This window comes from Rhinatrema bivittatum, chromosome 2 (assembly GCF_901001135.1).
Source record: "Rhinatrema bivittatum chromosome 2, aRhiBiv1.1, whole genome shotgun sequence".
In the NCBI taxonomy this organism is placed as follows: domain Eukaryota; kingdom Metazoa; phylum Chordata; class Amphibia; order Gymnophiona; family Rhinatrematidae; genus Rhinatrema; species Rhinatrema bivittatum.
Window position 1 is genome coordinate 569,452,737 of NC_042616.1, and position 19,579 is coordinate 569,472,315.

The following is a 19,579-nucleotide window of genomic DNA, read 5'->3' on the forward strand; positions in this document are numbered from 1 at the left end:
AGTGGCTCAATAATGTTAGTTACTCAGAATGTATGCAAATTTATAAGTTAGTGGTTAGGTACTCATTATCAGAATCAACATCAGGAATATCTGAATCATCGGTAGTTTCGTAGTCAGAGGATTCGTATGAAGGGAATGTGGAGACAGACACATACTTATTAATCATCATGACGTGAGCTGCCGCTCGTCGATCAGCAATGTTTTCAATCATGGATCGGAGATTCCTGAAAATAAGAGGTAGACACAGAGGAAATAGAGTACAAGTTAAAATAAGAAATAGTAAGGGAAGGAAGAGGTCTTTAAGTCCTGGGATGGAGGTAAGCCAGTTGGGCAAGGAGGCTGTCCAATCAAGAATCCCAGTCCACGTTTGTACTGGAACATGTGCCAATCGGATCATTCGATCAGTGATCTCTTCAATGACCTTACTCTTGTCATCTACCTGTAATCAGCAATTAGAAAGATTAAATTTTCCACATACACCTCCTTCCTGTGCTAGGAGGTAATCCAAAGCCAATCGATTTTGGTAGACAGCGGTGATAATTTTGGTGTTCTGCTTGGCGAGGATGTTGAGAGCCAAGGCAGAATCATTTGTGAGGAGTTCTAGTACTGCTTGTAGTCGGATAATATGATTGAGCATATAAATAGGGGTTCTATACCCATAAGAACCATCCTCAGCCCTCGTTGCGGGTCCATAATATTGTACAATTCTTTCAGGAGGCCACTCCTGATCTTTCCAGTCTCCAATGGTTACTTTGGAATTTCTACGACGTTTGTTTGGTCGCATGGGACTGTATACTGGTACTCCTAATGTTTCTCCAGCAGTGATGGGAAGTAAGAAGAAACTGGATCGTATAGTGGCCAAGAAGCAGGTTCCGTACCAGTGCGTGGGTAACTGTTCATAAGCTCTTCTCCCACAGACAAAATAGTAGCCATCTGGGGCAGTGAAGATGGTGGTGGGTACGCCTGCAGCAGTCCATGTCTTGTTTAAAGTTGATTCAGTCCAGATGGGAGCAGGCATGGTAGAATTTTCCGTCTGCCACCATGTATGGTTGGTTAGATTGGCTGTGAGAACCCCAGTACATGGAGAGTTTCCAACAGGTATGGTATAGATACGCGAACGTTGTCGTGATATACATTGTCTGCCAATCACATCAGTCTGAAGGGCCCACTCATATGGATGAGTTTTACGGTTGTAGGTAACAGTTGTGTTCAATGTATTAAGATCAGATTGGAATGTTTCTTTTGCTTCCCAAGGCCATTGCTCTCCTGTATTCGTTCCTCCACATACAAAACAGTTCTTGACTTCGAGAGAGAGAGCAATATTCTCAGCCAAATTAACGAACATGTTTTTTGCTTGCTGGGAAATTGTATGTTTCTTCAATTCCTCAGTCACATGGGATATTTCATCGAAGAAAGACTGATAACCCACTACAGTGGTCTGGTGAATTATTGGACAAGGTTTGTCTCTCCGCTGTGTGATAGTAATGTAGGTCATGGGGTCTTTTCCAGTTCCATCGATACCAAATCCCCAAGTATCTTGCCAGGGGAATCCTTCACTTCTGATAGGCCATTGGATAGATACAGTGTTACCAGTTACTTCAGTTAGCCGGCCTATTCCATGGCAGCCATGGTAACCTCCTCCAGTATAGTCGCAGACTAGAGACCATCCTGACAGTGTCAGGTCTCCCCCACATGGTAGCCAACTGGATGGATTGGCGGCTCGATTGTATGGACAGAGGTATTTGTGATTGTACACATAGGATTTTTTCCAGGCTTGAGACCCACAATGGAGTGCATTCGGGTGTTTATCAATGGCCTCACAGGCATCGAAGGTAATTGTGACTGTTGACTCTCCTCCCATAAGGACTTTGGTCGAGTTGATGTAGTACAAGATACCTTTTCCTTCTGGGATAATACTTGATGTGTAGCTTTTTGGTAATCCAGCAGTAAGGGTAATATTGTAGTACTTAGGAGTAGTTGGGGTATGACATGATTTTGCTACCCTCTAAACATCGATGGAAAGATTGATAGCCTTGAGTAGTATTCAAGGCACAAGCAGGTAGTGTTGCACAGGACGCAGGAGGTTGAGATTGGTGGATGATTGTTGATACAACTTGAAATCCATTTTGAGTTGTAGTGCGGATTAGCTTGATACATTCTGTACAGTTCTTGCTCAGGGGCAGGAAAAGAGATGTAGTAGACGTACAGAAGAGTAGTAAAGAAATTTGTAGGCTGATTGACAACTTTCTGTAGAAGGTAGTTGCCGCGTAGATCTTTGAAGTCGGTATCTGTGACATTGCTTTATGATGTAGACAGTTGCAGTCATAAGTTATGGAGACTGAAAGGAAGGAAAGAAATGGACACGTTAATATTCTCTAGAAGTTACTGAGGTCTTTTACTCAGGACTAGCATTGTGCCTGCCTTGGGTGAATCTTAACTTGTGGTCCCCAATCCTGGAGACTTGCCAATTGGATGCAGCTGGTTTAATTCGTGACCAATGAATCCATGAAGGGCATCCAAAGACTTTAACTGCTGTTGGAGTGGTCAGTAACACAGTGTACGGTCCTTTCCATCGGGGTTGGAGGAAATCAGACTCATCCCAATCCTTTATCCACACAGAATTTCCGACCTGGAATGGGTGGATCGGGGTTAGCAGGACTAATGGCTCAGTGTCACAGGTGTAATTTTGAATTGCAATGACTGTGTTATATAGTCCTTTGAGTTGGTTACTGAGAGACATTTCCCCTTGTATCTGCAATGATTCAGGAAAAGAGGGAAGGGGTGGTGGTCGTGCATACATCATTTCATAAGGTGTTAGACCAGACTTTCTTGGAGTGCATCGGACATGTAGTAAAGCTAATGGCAGGATGTCTGGCCATTTAGTTTTTATTTCCTGACACAATTTAGCTAACTGATTCTTTAAAGTCCTGTTAGCTCGTTCAACTGCTCCGCTGCTCTGAGGTCTCCAAGCGCAGTGCAGGTGCCATCGGACACCCAAAATTTGACTTAGTCGTCGTGTGACTTCACTGGTGAAGGCTGGTCCATTGTCTGAATTTATCTGCCGTGGTAATCCGTATCGTGGTAAGATTTTATGGAGGAGCAGAGACACTACCTCCTTGGCAGTTTCGGTTCGTGTAGGTATGGCTTCGATCCATCCAGTATAAGTACAGACAGCTACCAGCATTGCTTTGTATCCTTTTGAAGGAGTCATGTGGGTGAAGTCGATTTGGCAAACTTGGAACGGAGTAGTCCCTCGTAGTATATGTCCAGGGGCAGGACCAGGTCCATTTCTTGGGTTGTTTCTTGCACAGGTGAGACATTGATTGACAGCATATTTAGTTAGCTGTGTGAGTCTGTTAATGTAGTAAGTTTTTGCCAATAGAGTTGCTAGTGCATCGCGACCAAGATGAGTTTTATTGTGGGCTTCCTTGACAATGGTCCAAGCCAGTGCGTCGGGTATCCACACCCGATCTCCTTGTACAATCCACCAACCATCCTGCTGGTGGAATTGTTCAGTTTGCGCCCAGTCATTTTCTTCTGCCGAGTAGACAGGGATTTCAACTGGAAATTGCAGTAGTGGGCAGGTTTTGGTTGAGGTGTGTAATTGACGTTCACGTGCTACTTCTTTTGCTGTCTTGTCTGCCCATTGGTTTCCTTTGGCGATGGGATCTGATTTCCCGGTGTGGGCTTTACAGTGCATGACAGCTACTTTCTTTGGTGCCCACACGGCATCTAGCAATTGATGTATTTCAAATGCATTAGCTAGTTGTTTCCCTTCAGCAGTTAGGAATCCACGTTCCTTGTATAAGGCTCCATGTACTTGGATAGTAAGGAAAGCGTACTTTGAGTCAGTATAAATGTTAACAGTTTTTCCCTCTGCCAACTGTAGAGCCCTGGTGAGCGCAATTAGTTCTGCCTTTTGCGCTGATGTCCCCTGGGGTAGGGGCTCTGCTTCGATAATGTCGTCCTCGGAGACCACAGCATACCCAGTGACCCGGACACCATTTAGAACCTGGCTACTTCCATCAGTGAACAAAGTCCAGGCTCCCTGCCAAGGTTGATCGCGTAGATCGGGTCGGCTGGAATGTACTGTAGCCATGATTTCCTCACACTTATGAGTGACTGAAGTGGGAGTTGGGAGTAAAGTTGCAGGGTTCAGATTTTTACTGTCCTGTATTTGAATTTCTGGAGTTTCACATAACAAAGCTTGATACTTTACGAGACGTGAATTAGTCATCCATTTTGGCCCGTGAGTTTCTAGTAGTCCTTGAATAGTATGGGGAGTTGTTACGTTCAGAGTTTGACCAAAAGTTAATTTGACAGCTTCTGGAATGAGTAAGCATGCAGCCGCGATGCTCCGAAGACACCCAGGCCATCCTTTTGCTACATTGTCCATTCCTTTTGAGAGATATGCAACAGGTCGCTCCCATGATCCTAAAGTTTGAGTCAATACCCCAATGGCCATTCCCTTTTTTTCATCGACGAATAGATGGAATGGTTTCATTACATCTGGCAATCCTAAAGCAGGTGGTTCAATTAAGGCGTCTTTCAGTTGATGTAAGCTTGCCAGTTCATGTCCTTCCCATTGAAAAGGTTGGGACTCAGTTTCTTTACCCCGCAATTTGTCGTACAGGGGTTGAGCAATAACTGCATAGTTAGCAATCCACAGTCTACAGTATCCTGCAGCTCCAAGGAACGCTCGGAGTTCTTTCTTGCAAGTGGGTACAGGTTGACCTCTTATCGAACTAGTGCGAGAAATTCCCTGACAACGGGTTCCTCCACGGATTTGGAAGCCTAAGTATTCTACTTCCAACTCACAGATTTGCGCTTTCTTTTTACTTGCACGATATCCTTTTGCGTACAACGTCTTTAGCAGCTGAAGAGTGGATACTTCACATTCGAGGTACGTCTCTCGAAACAACAGAAGATCATCCACGTATTGTATTACTGGCCCATACTTCACTTGATACATCTTCAAGTCTTTTGCCAGTTGCTCACCGAACAGCGTAGGTGAGTGCCTAAACCCTTGAGGCAACCGAGTCCATGTGTACTGCTGCTTTATTCCAGTAGGTGCATTTTCCCATGTGAAAGCAAAAATCTTCTGACATTCCTCCGCCACTGGGACGGAGAAGAAGGCATCTTTGAGATCAATGACACTGTACCACTTTGATGCAGGAGAGACTTGGGCTAGGATTGAATATGGATTTGGTACGAGGGCTACTAGATCTTCTACTTGACTATTCACTTTCCTTAGGTCTTGTACTGGTCGATAATCAGATCCTGGTTTCTTTACGGGCAACAAAGGGGTGTTCCAAGCAGATCGAATTCGTCGGAGAATGCCCAAATCGTACAGTCTCTGCAGATGTATCTGGATTCCTTGCCTGGCCATATAAGGAATGGGGTATTGAGGTTGATTGATCACCTGTGCATTCTGTTTCATCTCGATCCAAATAGGGGTAGCATTGATGGCTATTCCTCCTGGGTTTTGTTCAGCCCACACTTTAGGTACACTATCCATCAGCTGTCTGCGCTTTTCGTTAAGGACGGTGTTCTCTCCATAGCGGTGCGTAATGATGTGCTCAACTACAGGAAGATGTAATCTCCATTCTTCTTGGAGCGGGCAAATGAGAGAGACTGGGTTATCAGCGAAGGAGGCTTTGATTTCTCCAGTAGATTCGAATTGTAAATTGGCTCTTAATTTGCAAAGAAGGTCTCTCCCTATGAGTGGGACTGGGCATCCGGGGACATAGAGGAACTGATGGGATACTAATTGACCCCCTACTCAAACTTGTCGTTTTTGGAGAAAAGGAGCGATGAGTGGCTTTCCAGAGGCTCCTACGATGGAAATATTTTTTGAAGTGGGCATGGTGATAGCGGTAGTCATGACTGATCTTTGTGCCCCGGTGTCTAACAATCCTTTAAATGTCTCAGTCCCTACTTTGATTTCTACTAAGGGATCCAGGGGAAGATTTTCCCTATCTAGTCATGTTTCACTGTCTTCGCCAGAAGTTTCTCCTACGGCCATCTGCCATTCAGCTTCCTTTGGTTTGGACGGAGTATATCCTTCCTGCTTCATTTGCAGGGACTCCGGGCATTCAGACTTCCAGTGTCCTTCCTGCCTGCAGAATGCACATTGATTGGCCCCCAACGGCATCCTTCCACCTCTGAACGACCCTCCTCTACTTGCTCGTCCTCTGGGCGGCCCCCTTAAGGGTGACCTGCCCCTTCCTCTTGGTCCAAGATATCCTTGGTAGTGCCTGGACGAGTTCCCGAAATTAGTTTCTTCCAACGCTGCGGCTAACAGACTAACACTTTCTCTTAACTTTCTACTTTCTACTTTCTTTCTTTTCCTTCTTTTCTCCGTCCGGCTCTCGGTTTACATAGACTTTGTCGGCCATGGCTTTTAATTGGCTAATAGTCATTCCCTCGAATCCTTCTGACTTCTGTAACTTCCGGCGGATATCGGGATAAGACTGTCCGACGAAACTCATCACTATGACTGACTGACTTTTGGGGTCCTCTGGATCAAATGGACTGTATTGCCGATATGCGTCCATCAGTCGCTCCAAAAAGATTCCAGGGGTCTCGTCTCTTCGCTGCACCACGTCTTGGATCTTTCCCATGTTCACAACTTTCTTCTTTCCTTTCTTTAAAGCTTCAAGAAAGGCGATTTGGTATGCAGCAATGCGCTCGCGCCCTGCTGCGGTCTGGAAATCCCAGTTGGGATCGGCAACCGGGGCTTGTGCTTTCACTGCTTCATCAGGATTACCGTCTGCCCCAGCTCCTAATTGGGCTGCCTCTTCCAGATTTAATTGTATTTGTCGGCGCTCTTCAGTGGTAAAAAGGATGGAGGCTAGATGCCGAATGTCAGCCCAGTTGGGGTTATGGGCTGCAAAAATTCCCCTTAAGAAATCTATCATCTGATCTGGTTTATCAGCGTAAGAGGGGCCAAGCTGTTTCCAGTTAAAAAGATCACTGGAAGTAAAAGGTATGTAGGTAAATAACTTTATTGTTTGCGTAGTATGGTATTCGTTTTCTTCAGTCGGGACCACGGGAACTACGGTGGTCGTTTCCCTAATTGGTAGCTGCAAACTTGCGGCTTGGGTTTTTACTGCGAGTGCCGCCTGCTACGGACGACTCGCCGCCGTCTTCAACTTTTGCCGCTGCCGCTTCAAGCCGTGCTTCGGGAATCGGCACTAGTTCAGGATCAGCTTGGGCATTGGCGGGGGCTGAGGGACCTGGTGGTGCGCATTGTACGCTTGAGGGTAGCTAGGGACATACGGTGGCGGCAGAAGATGTTCTGCGTCAGACAGTACTGCGGGCGGCAGGGGTTTAATTTTTTTTTCTTGAGTCCGTGTATTCCCTTGCACTACAAACATGGCCGCCGCAGATGACGCATGGTCTTGTATTCCCAAGATGGCCGCCCTTCCCTTTCTCTTCCGGTTTGGGGACTTCCGGTCTCCCATCTTGTTCACTTGCGCCACCATTACGAGGGCGGCTCCCTCCACTAACTTCTTTGCCCATGACGGAGGATTCTCAATGACTGCAAGCCAAGCAGTTATGTTCGATAAATCCTCAGGGCAACCCGTATCCCCCGGTTTCAGGGCTATATTCAGGACCCTTGTGGCCGTTTGGAAATTGAAAGTTCCTGCCGGAGGCCAATTTACACACAAACTGGGCCACCTATGGGTGCATCGCTGAATCATTCCGGGTTTCGTACATTTACGTTTATCGAACACTTCACTATAGTGCTCCGTCATAGCTTTTAGCGGAGTTGAGTAGCCCCCTCCCATTAGGATAGAATCACAGACAGAGAAGGGAAGGGAAGACGGATAGGTAAGGGGTCCGTATCCGCCAGACACAAAAGGGTCACAATCGCCCCGACTAGGACGCGGTCAGCCCGGCCTAGAACTGCGAGGCCATTCACTCTCTTTCACCCAACAAGAAACCTATTCCCGCTATTGTATACTTTACTTATAATTTCCTTTCTATGCGCGTGGCTTTCGGAATACGATTCCTACTAACCCACGGCGTGGGGTGTGATCAAAGCCCCCTCGGTCCGCTTGGGGATGGACCGGTTATTTGCTACTCTTTTAGCTATTCTTCACTTTTCCCACCATTCCCATAATACTCGCCTGCAGGGTTCTTCCGATCGTCACGAAAGCCTTCTTCCCGGATCACCAGCCCAGAGGTCTCAGAAGAATGTCTGTGGAATGGTCCCCTCAGAAACCTGATCGCTGAACTCAGCGGTGGCCACTCACCAGGTGCGTCTGGGGGATCGCTCCGCCACCAACCTACCGGACCCACCGGGGGGCTAAAATAGCGTCCCCGGTACCTCCTGGCTGGCTCGCCAAATGTAACCGTCTCTTTTTAGTCAGTAAGGAGGCCCAGACAACTGATCCGTAAAGATAGACCTTTATTGCCAGCAAGATGCAGCTAAGACAAAGGCTCAGTACAACTGCATGCCACGCCCCCTTAGGAGCAAACTTTTATGCACTTTACAACTCTTATCTTTCACACATGCGTTCTGGTTTTCGCTGAACAAGCAATTCATAAACTGCTGAACAAGCATTAGCTAGCGTGGTCCTCTAGGAGGTGTAGCTTATGATCATATTATCGTTTCGTCATTTAATTGACGTGTTAGACATTTTACAGCGGCATTCGTATTAATACAATACAAATTATTATTCCAAAATGGAGTTACGTTACGTTACGTGTTAGTGCGCAACTGCGTCACTACGCATTACGTGTCATTTGCGTTGCAAACATTAGTACGTTCAAAATGGCTGTGCGTTTCACTGCTGGCATGATTAGTCGGAAGACTTTCAGTTGTTTCATTCTTGGGGGGGCTACGAAATTGAATCCCATTCACTAGTGTTAAACAGCAGAGTTAGGCTGTGCAGGAGCAGCATAGTGCTTCCAAGGTCAAGAGACTATTGGCAGCTGTGGGGTGCGTTTCAGTTTTTTTTCTTTCCTTCCCATGGTGTGGTAGAGAGTCACAGAAGGCTTGGAAATTATTGAAGGAGCAGCACAGGAGCACTTCTTCCCACTCTCATGAGTTTTTTAGGGAGGAAGAGAGGAGTGGAGCCAGGGGCAGAGTCAGCGTCACTGCCTCTGTCCTTCCTCACAGTTAAACAGTGGCAGCCTGGGGAGGATTTTTTTTTGTCATGGTGGTGTGCAGTGAGGCTGTTCAGGCATCTGGGGGGGGGGGGGGGGGGGTCTGTGTCACTATCGAAAGAAAAGAAAAGAAGTTAAAAAGGGTAAAATAAAAATAAAGTATAGGGATTGTTCTAATCTAGGTGAGTGGCCACCTGAACGTATAATCCAGTATTAGGATAAATGATAAGAGATCAGGGAGATCCAGAATAGAGCACTACAAGGTTTTGAAGGCCCGGGAAGATATCAAAGCTGGCGATTTTTGTGGGAGTATAGGAAAATTAAAATAAATTAAAATACATCAACATTAAATTAAGCACAGTGGATACCTGCACAGTAGTTGGGGGACCCCTAAATAAGTCCCCACCACATATAAAATTTAAGACGACAACAGATTTGGCATCAGAAAAATTGCTGAAATTTTTTTTTTTTTTTTTACAAAAAATGGGGCAAAATAAGTGGCACAATCGGATGGGCAGGCATTAGACACTTGTAAAATGCCAAAGGGAACATTTTTAGGAGCAAGAGAAATTTGTATAAAAATAGAAATGGTACAAAATGAATCCATTCCAGACAGAAACAGTTAATCCAGTCCCAGGTTTTCCTCCCTTGAAGCAGAGTTTAGCAAGGCTCAAAACTGGAACATAAGCCATTGCCATGGAAACCTGGCTGCCTTGTGGCAGAGACAACGGGAAAACAGGGTGAACCACCCGGGGAATCAAAAGTAATGCTTTGTTCTGGCTCACCTGAGATTTCTGAGTGCATTTTGACTAATTCTAGTGGCCTAAAAAATTCTTATAGATGGGGGGGGGGGGGGGGGTGTCTCAATCATGAATTAGTAATGGCATCATCAGAGCAAGGATATCACTGAAAATATGTTTGTGTCATTTTAGACTTTAAAAGAGAGAGATGGTTATTGCAGAGCTTATCAGGGATGCTGCAGCTTAGCTGTGCCTCAAAGCCAGAAATAACAGTTACAACACAGCTAAAACTGAAACAACTATAAGCACACACATATGAATGGTTTTTGTGCGGATATGAGTGTATTGAACACTAAAAAAAAAAAAAAAAAATCTCAAAGTGGGAGAAAAGGTAGGAGATAGAGTAGATAATTTTTATAGCTGGACAGTGAGAGATGTTTTTCCAGCTTTTAGCAGTAGTAAGTGAAACTGGTGAAAGCTTGGAATGAGAAAGGTGAACCAAGTATAATCTGAGCAACATTCCTTCCTTACCTCAGCATTCTCAGAGCTACTCAGTTTTAAAAGCTAGGGTGCCATCAGCTACAAAGAAGTGAGTTTCCTTAGTATGGGGAAATGTAAACCTTTGTGATAGTGTTTCTCCCCCCCCCATGGAGTATCAGAAATTATTTATAAGGAACTGCATAAAATTTATGCCAGCCTATTTTATTTAATAAGTGAATGAGGAAAGATAGGTTTGTGAAACTTAGGCTTGTTACGGCGGTTACTACCCCAAACCAAATAAGCCTGATACTTCACTTTCAATGCATATCCAGCATAGCTCTCTGCTTCAACGGCAGGGGAGAAGAAAAACTGATACTTCACGCATATCCAGCATAGCTCTCTGCTTCAACGGCAGGAGAGAAGAAAAACTGATACTTCACGCATATCCAGCACAGCTCTCTGCTTCAACAGCAGGGGAGAAGAAAAACTGATACTTCACGCATATCCAGCATAGCTCTCTGCTTCAACAGCAGGGGAGAAGAAAAACTGATACTTCACGCATATCCAGCATAGCTCTCTGCTTCAACGGCAGGAGAGAAGAAAAACTGATACTTCACGCATATCCAGCACAGCTCTCTGCTTCAACAGCAGGGGAGAAGAAAAACTGATACTTCACGCATATCCAGCATAGCTCTCTGCTTCAACAGCAGGGGAGAAGAAAAACTGATACTTCACGCATATCCAGCATAGCTCTCTGCTTCAACGGCAGAAGAGAAGAAAAACTGATACTTCACGCATATCCAGCACAGCTCTCTGCTTCAACAGCAGGGGAGAAGAAAAACTGATACTTCACGCATATCCAGCATAGCTCTCTGCTTCAACAGCAGGGGAGAAGAAAAACTGATACTTCACGCATATCCAGCACAGCTCTCTGCTTCAACAGCAGGGGAGAAGAAAAACTGATACTTCACACATATCCAGCATAGCTCTCTGCTTCAACGGCAGGGGAGAAGAAAAACTGATACTTCACACATCCAGCATAGCTCTCTGCTTCAACGGCAGGAGAGAAGAAAAACTGATACTTCACGCATATCCAGCATAGCTCTCTGCTTCAACAGCAGGGGAGAAGAAAAACAACCAATAAGGGCTGAATAACATAGTCTGGGTAAAACAAATAAGTATGGGTGTAGCTTGCTTATTGCGGCGGTTACTACCCCTAACTAATCAAGCTTGATATTTCACTTGGATGCAGCTCCATCACTGCTCTCTACATTAATGGTGGGGGTGGAAGGGAAATAGAACCAAAGAGCTAAGAGAAACAGATAAGTATGAGAAAAAAAATGTGTGAAGCTTGCTGGGCAGACTGGATGGGCCGTCTTCTGCCGTCTTCTGCCGTCATTTCTATGTTTCTATGTTTCTATTTTGAAGTTATAAACGCTGACAAGGAAAACTAAAGAATAAAGCATCAGGAGGCTTACATCAAAATATAAAAAAAAGAAAAGATTTTCCTTCTCAGCAACATTGGCCAAGAAGATCCTGTGTTTGGATTAATAGAGCCTATGTTAATATATTCTTGTTTAAAAAATACAAAATCCACAAAGAACACACTGTCTCTTGTATGCACATATGCAGAGAGTAAGAAAATGGAATAAATTATAGTAAAATGTTCTTTCAATTACCAACAATTAATCTTTTATATTTTCTGCTACAGACTCAGTTCAGCAAATCTTTTGGACAAATACAAAGGGAATATTTAGTAGCATGAAGATTCTCGGTGCTAGAGTAGACAGAATATTTCCCTTTAACCCCATCATTCATCAAAAAGCGTTAACGCATTGATAATAGAGATGCGCATTGTTTAGTTGTTTCAGTTCAGGCTTCATTTTCGGGCCCTCATGGGAAATTTCATTTTTCCCGGGATTGTTATTTTTTTTTGTGGGTCCTGATTTTTGTGTTAGTGCGTACTAACATTTTAAAGTTACTGTGTGATAACTATAGTTAGCGCACACTAATACAAACTACGAATTTTTACAAAATTTCGGAAAAATTCCATTCGTTTTTCGGTTCTTCCAAACCATATCGAATTAGACAAATTCAACAAAATTTCGTTCAATTTGTCTAATTTGTGAAAACGAATGCACATCTCTAACTGATATCGCCCGCGATAAGGAAAAGAGGCGTGTTTATGGAAATTTTTTAATTACCACTTGGTGCGGTAACTTACCACTTCACATCGGTTATCGTACGGCACGACGAACCAGGTTGCCAACCTAAGCAGGAACTGGACATGAGAATGCAGGAACACTCATCAGGAAAGAGGAACCAGGAAACAGCAAACAGAAACCAGGAATGCAGAGGCAAAGCATTTCTCAAAGAGATGACCCATTGATGAGGAGCTGGAGGAGAGCTCAGACAGGCTATTTATACAGGAGGCACAGTGATATTATCTGCATGTGCAGCCTAGCTGCACATGCAGCTAGGCTGCGCTGTGACAAGCTGATGCGCCTGGGCCGGGGGGGGGGGGGGGCAGTCACAGTGTCGAGACATCTTCGTGGGAGGCCCAGGCTAGAGGTAAGAGCAGTGGTCTGTGGAACGGACCCACAGACTACCAATTTCAACAGTACCCTCTCCCCTAATCTCCCCCTGAGAGTTTAGGTTTCCTAAGGTGCATGGCATGGAATTCTCTCAGCAGATTCTTGTCCAAAATATTGGAGGCAGGCTTGCACGTATTCTCTTCTGGTCCTAATTCTTCCCAGGAAATAAGGTACTCCTATCTCTTACCCCTGCACCTGATGTTCAGGATTTCTTTTACTTGATAGATAACATTATCCTCTGGGGCTCCGGTACTTTCCTGGAGGGCCATGAGAGGATTAAAAGTTTGAGAAGTGAAATGTGGAATACATTGTGGATTCTAAGAGAAGCCGGTAAGCACAACTGGTAGGTTACTGGATCCAACTGACGCAGGATCAGGACGGGCTTGATGTATTAGTGGCAAGCCACATGGAGGGCATCCAGAGCCAAAGTGGCAGGTGCTAAGCCAAACATTGTCCTCTGGCTTAAATTGGGATGCTGGCCTAGGGTATGCATCTGTAGTTTTCCTGGCCCTCTCAGCCACTTTCTGGAACATTTCCTTTGTGCGAATCCATAGATCTTGGAGCTCCTGGGCAGTCAGTTGAGCTGTAGGTGAGGGGACAGTCAATGGGATAGGCAATGGGGTGACAGCTGTCTCCCATATATGATCTGGAAGGGAAATGACCCAGTAGAGGTGCTAATGTAAGAGTTGTGGAAAAACTCTGCCCACAGAAGGAGAGAGACTCAGTTATTTTATTTATTTATTTATTTATTTAGCGTTTTTCTATACCGGCATTCATGATTAGAAACCACATCATGCCGGTTTACATAAAACAAGGGGTGAGAACAAGAAACGAAAAACAAGTGCAAGGAGAACAAAAGTTACATTACAACAGGGTCTTAAAACTGGGAAGAGAAATTAGAATAAGAGAGACGAACGGAAGAGATTAAAATATTTACATTATTTACATTATGATATGAAATCTATTGTATAGTTTGCTGTCTCTTGTAAAATTACTATCATAATTTTACTATACTAACATTACTATATTGATGATATATACTAACATATACTAACATATACTAACATATATATATATATATGATACATATATGATATATATGATACATATATCATATATATGATACATATATGATACATATATGATATATACTAACATATACTAACATTACTATATTGATGATCATTTGCTTAAGATCCAAGGAAACCTTTCAGTGTACAGTTGGTCCATTCAGACTGGCCATTAGCTTGGGGGTGGTAGGCCGTTGTATGGTCGAAGGAAATGTTAAATATTTTATAAAGGGAATGCCAGTACTTAGCAGTAAACTGGGTCCCACAGTTAGAGACAATGTGCTTGGGCAGGCCATGCAAACAAAAGATATGGTGTGTAATAGTCGGCCCAACTCCAGGACCATGGGAAGTCCAGGAAGCAGAATGAAATGAGCCATCTTTGAGAAACGGTCAATTATGCCCCAAATGATTGTGCAGCCATTCGAGAGAGGGAGATCCACCACAAAGTCAGTGGACAAATGGGTCCAGGGTGCTCTGGGGCTAGCAATGACTGTATCAACCCCCAGGGTCATCCTGCCAACTTTCTTTGCTGTGCATAGGTGGGAAAGGAGTCCATGTAAGCCCGGACATCTCGTTGCATCTGGGGCCACTAGTAGTACTGCGAGAGTTTAGGCCCATCCAGGGTAACCTGCAACACAGGAATTGTGGGACCATTTTAACACTTTTTCTCTGAGTTTGCATGGAATAACCATCTTCCCTAGTGGAACAGTCATGGTGGTGGCTAGAATCATCCGGGCTGGGTCAATAATATGTCTGGGAGGCTCCGGGGTATCCTCTGCCAGGAAGGACCGGGATAGCACGTCTACTTGAACATTCTTGGTGGCTGGTCGGTATCTTAGCTCAAAATCAAATCACTCAAACAGAGACCAGTGGGCCTGACAAGCATTTAAATGTTTAGCATGATGGAGATGTTCCAAGTTTTTGTGATCAATATAAATAGTAATGCGATGATTACCTCCTTCGAGCCAGTGCCGCCACTTCTCAAGTGCAAGCTTAACAGCTAGAAGTTCTCTGTTGCTGATCCCATAGTTATGCTCCACCGGAGAGAATTTTTGCAAAAATAAGGCACATGAACGGAGGACACCTTTATCTGAGTGCTGACTCAAGACAGCCCCTAGCCCCAGAGTGGATGCATCTACTTCGACTATGAAGGGGCGAATGGGATCAGGATGAAGGAGACAGGGTCTTTATAGGAAGGTGTCCTTTAATTCCTGGAAGGTGGCAATGGCTTCCGGAGATCATACCTTAGTATCAGATCCCTTGCAGGTGAGAACTGTGAGAGGAGCCGCAATCTTAGAGAAGTTGGGAATCAAGTGCTGGTAATAGTTGGCAAAGCCTAAGAATCTTTGCAAGACACATAGGCCAGTGGGTTGCAGCCAGTCTTGGATAATTTTAACCTTATCCAGATCCATGTGAAAGCCCTTGCTGGACATGATGTACTTTTTTGAAAAGACACTTCTCTAGCTTCATGCACAGTTTGTTGTCTCACAGTCTCTGGAATACTAGACTTACGTCCTCAGCAGTGAGAGTTAAGACCCTTAGGAAAAAAATGAGAATGTCATCAAAATAGACGACACAAACGTAGAAGAGGTCTCTGAAGATTTCAATCATCATTTTCTGAAATATGGCAGGTGCGTTACATAAGCCAAAGGGCATTACTAGGTACTCATATTGCTCATCTCGTGTACTGAATGCCATCTTCCACTCATCCTCAGGCCGAATCCGGATTAAGTTATAGGCACCATGGAGGTCCAGCTTAGTGAAAACTCTTGATCCTTGGAGACGGTCAAATTACTAGGCGATGAGTGGTAAAGGGTACTGATCCTTCTTTGTAATCGTATTTAGCCCTCTATAATTGATGCATGAGCATAGGGTGCCATCCTTCTTGAAGACAAAAAAAGAAGCCAGCCCCAGCCAAGGAGGTATAAGACCAAATGAAACCCCCGATTGAGATTCTCTTTGATATATTCCATCATTGCTTGGGTCTCCGGGACGGATAGCAGCTACACCCTGCCACAAGGAGATTTGGAGTTAGGAAGCAGCTCAATGGCACAATCATACCCTTATGAGAGAGCAGTGTCTCAACTTCCTTTTTGAAGACGACGTCCATGTAGTATGGTGGGAGCAACCCCACTAGGGTGGCAACTAAAGAGTGGTTCTATTCATTGCAGGCAGGAATTGTGACAATGAGGGCCCCAGCTGGACAGCTGTAGTGAAGCCCAATCAAACTGCGGAGGTTGGAGTTGTAGCAACCTAGCACAATGGGATGTACTGCTTTATCAATAACACGGAGAACCAAATCTTCTACATGTAGTATGCCTTGCACATGCAAAGGGGCACTTTAGCAAGAATGATCCGACCGGGCAGAGGATTCTTATGAATGGATGAAATGACAAAGGGTGTCCTCTGGTGAATTGTGGGAAGCTACAAGTGGTCAATAAAGGCTTTCATTATGACATTCCCTCCAGCGCCAGAGTCGACCAAGGCTAACGTGGGAAACTCCTGGTTGTCCACTGCAATGGTCATTGGGAGAGTCATTTGAGAAGCATGAGTCATGAAGTCTAGGATCACCTTCCCACTAGATCTTAGGTTTGGTAATTTCCCAAACACTGTGGACACCGTGCGAGCTGGTGCCTGGTCCCAGTGCAGTAGAAAGAGAGTCCTAACTGACGACAGTGAAGCCTCTCTTCAGGAGTGAGGTGCCCATGACCAAGTTACATTGGTTCCTCTGGACATGCTTAAGCTGGAGTGGATGTCAGAGGCAGAGAGAAGGGATGTTGAAATCAGGGACCTAGTGTAATCGGTCTGCATGGCGGATGGTGCTCTTGGGCCCATTTGTGGAGGTGACAGTCGATTCTCCTGGCCAAGTTGATAAGACCATCCAAAGCCTCGGGGAGTTCACAAGCAGCTAGCTCCGTCCTTGACAAACGAAGACAGACCTTCCAAGAAAATATTTCAGAGGCGGTCTTCCCTCCAGTTCAGCTCCATAGCCATAGTTCGGAACTTTATTGCAAAGTCTATCAAAGGCCAAGTGCCCTGACGTAGATGGAGGAAGTCAGAACCTACCATGGCCAGCCGGCCCGGTTCATGGAAGACAAGCTTGAAGGCCTGAATGCAGATTCTAAAGAAGGGGGTCTTCTCGCTCCCACAATGGGGAAGCAAAGGCCAAAGCCTTCCCGTCCAGTAGGGAGAGCATAGGAAAATTAAAATGAATTAAAATACATCAAAATTAAATTAAGCACAGGGGATACCTGCACGGTGGTTGGGGGACCCCTAAATACGTCCCCACCACATATAAAATTTAAGATGGCAACAGATTTGGCATCATAAAAATTGCTGAATTTTTTTTTACATAAAATGGGGCAAAATTTGGACCCCTCAGAACCAGCTAACTATCGCCCGGTCTCGAACCTCCCTTTCCTATCCAAAATTATAGAGAAAGTCATCAACAAGCAACTCACAGAATTTCTGGTTGAAAATCAACTACTCTTCCCATCCCAATACGGATTCCGCAAGAACCATAGTACTGAAACCCTTCTCCTGTCACTCTCAGAATCAATACTAAAAACCCTAGACACTGGACACTCTTATTTACTTGCGCTGCTTGACATTTCTTCTGCATTTGACACTGTCAACCACAATACCCTCATTACCCGCCTCTCACAAATTGGCATTGCAGGCACTGCCCTATGCTGGCTCCAATCTTTACTGAAGGACAGGACATACAGTGTAAAAATTGGCCGCCATGATTCAAAACATAGAAAACTACTTCAAGGCGTACCCCAAGGATCCTCTCTATCATCAACACTTTTCAATATATACCTCACTCCCCTCTGTCGACTTTTGATGAAACTGGGTCTCCCACACTTCATATACGCAGATGATGTGCAGATCCTTATCCCCATCAATGACTCCCTACCCAACGCTCTGAAAATCTGGGATACTGCTCTTGCTGAAATAAAGAAACTACTCAAGGAAAACTTCTTAGCAATAAATACTAGCAAAACAGAGCTCCTCATCATCACGCCACAAAACAATATCTCTTTTAACTCTACGCTACATTCACCATCTGACCCTCTCAATTTACAGCAAGTCCGCAGCCTCGGCGTTATCATTGACAATCATTTCTCCTTAAAAGATTCATCACATCCACCATTAAGAATGGATTCTTTAAGCTACATACTCTAAAAAGAATTAAACCCCTACTACACCCACACGACTTCCGGACAGTTTTACAAGCCACAATATTGTCAAAACTGGACTACTGCAATTCCATCCTACTAGGCCTCCCTAAACATTCACTACAACCGCTCCAGATGCTACAAAATGCAGCTGCACGCATACTCACCAATACACACCGCCATGAACACATTACACCAGCTCTCCAATTCCTTCACTGGCTTCCTGTAGCATCTAGGATATTATTCAAAGTCCTTACCCTCATACACAAGTCCATCTATAACCAAGATATGCAATGGTTCTCTGATCATTTTACATTCCACACATCAAAAAGACCAATAAGAAAAATGCACCAAGCCAAACTCGTTACTCCAACACTTAAACATATCAAACATGTCTCGACGAGAGAACGCTCATTCACGATTGCTGGAACCAACATCTGGAACAAAATGCCTACAGACCTGCGCCAGGAGCCTTGCCATAGGAAATTTAAACAGAACCTTAAAACCTGGCTGTTCAAACAAGCTTATACTCAATGATCATCTCCTCTACAGAAATGCTGAACATATGTTACACATACAATACATTATCATTCTTCAAATAGATATTATTCAATAACTCCATCTCCTCTCAAGTTTCTAAATGTTTGCTCTACACCTACTCCTTATAAAGACTGTTTTCTGATCCATGGATCTATACTAAACCAGTGAATCGCTTATTGCTAAGTTACATATAATTTTCACTGATTTTTCCTTCCCTTGTTAGGCATGTCTCAATTGTATGATATGATTATCATTTGTCTTCTGGTTTTAATTGATATATGTAATGTTTCATTTTAATTTCATTTGATTGTAAAGCCTGTTGCTGATTTATTGTTCTTTGTAAACCGAGGTAATGTTTTTTAACGTGCCAAGGTATATAAAAAAATCACTAAATAAATAAATAAATAAAATAAGTGGCACCATCAGATGGGCAGGCATTAGACATTTGTATAATGCCAAAGGGAACATTTTTAGGAGCAAGAGACATTTTTATAAAACAAGAAATGGTACAAAATGAATCCATTCCAGACAGAAACAGTTAATCCAGTCCATATGATGGCGTATCACCCTCAAACAAATGGAGAGTCCAAGTGAATCATACACTGAAGAGTTTCCTTAGAACTTTTGCAAATGACCATCAAGAAAACTGGGCTGCCCTCCTACCATGGGCAGTGTTTCCCAAAACTCCCACATCTGCAATGCCATAGGATCATCACCCTTCCAAATTGTATACGGAAGGCAACCTTCACTCCTGTTGCTCATACTATTGGCCATTCCCTAACTGGTGGCTCAACTAACGCCTAGGAATTCCAAGAACTCTGGGTACACACTAATGGCATGCTCCAATGGGTGGCTGA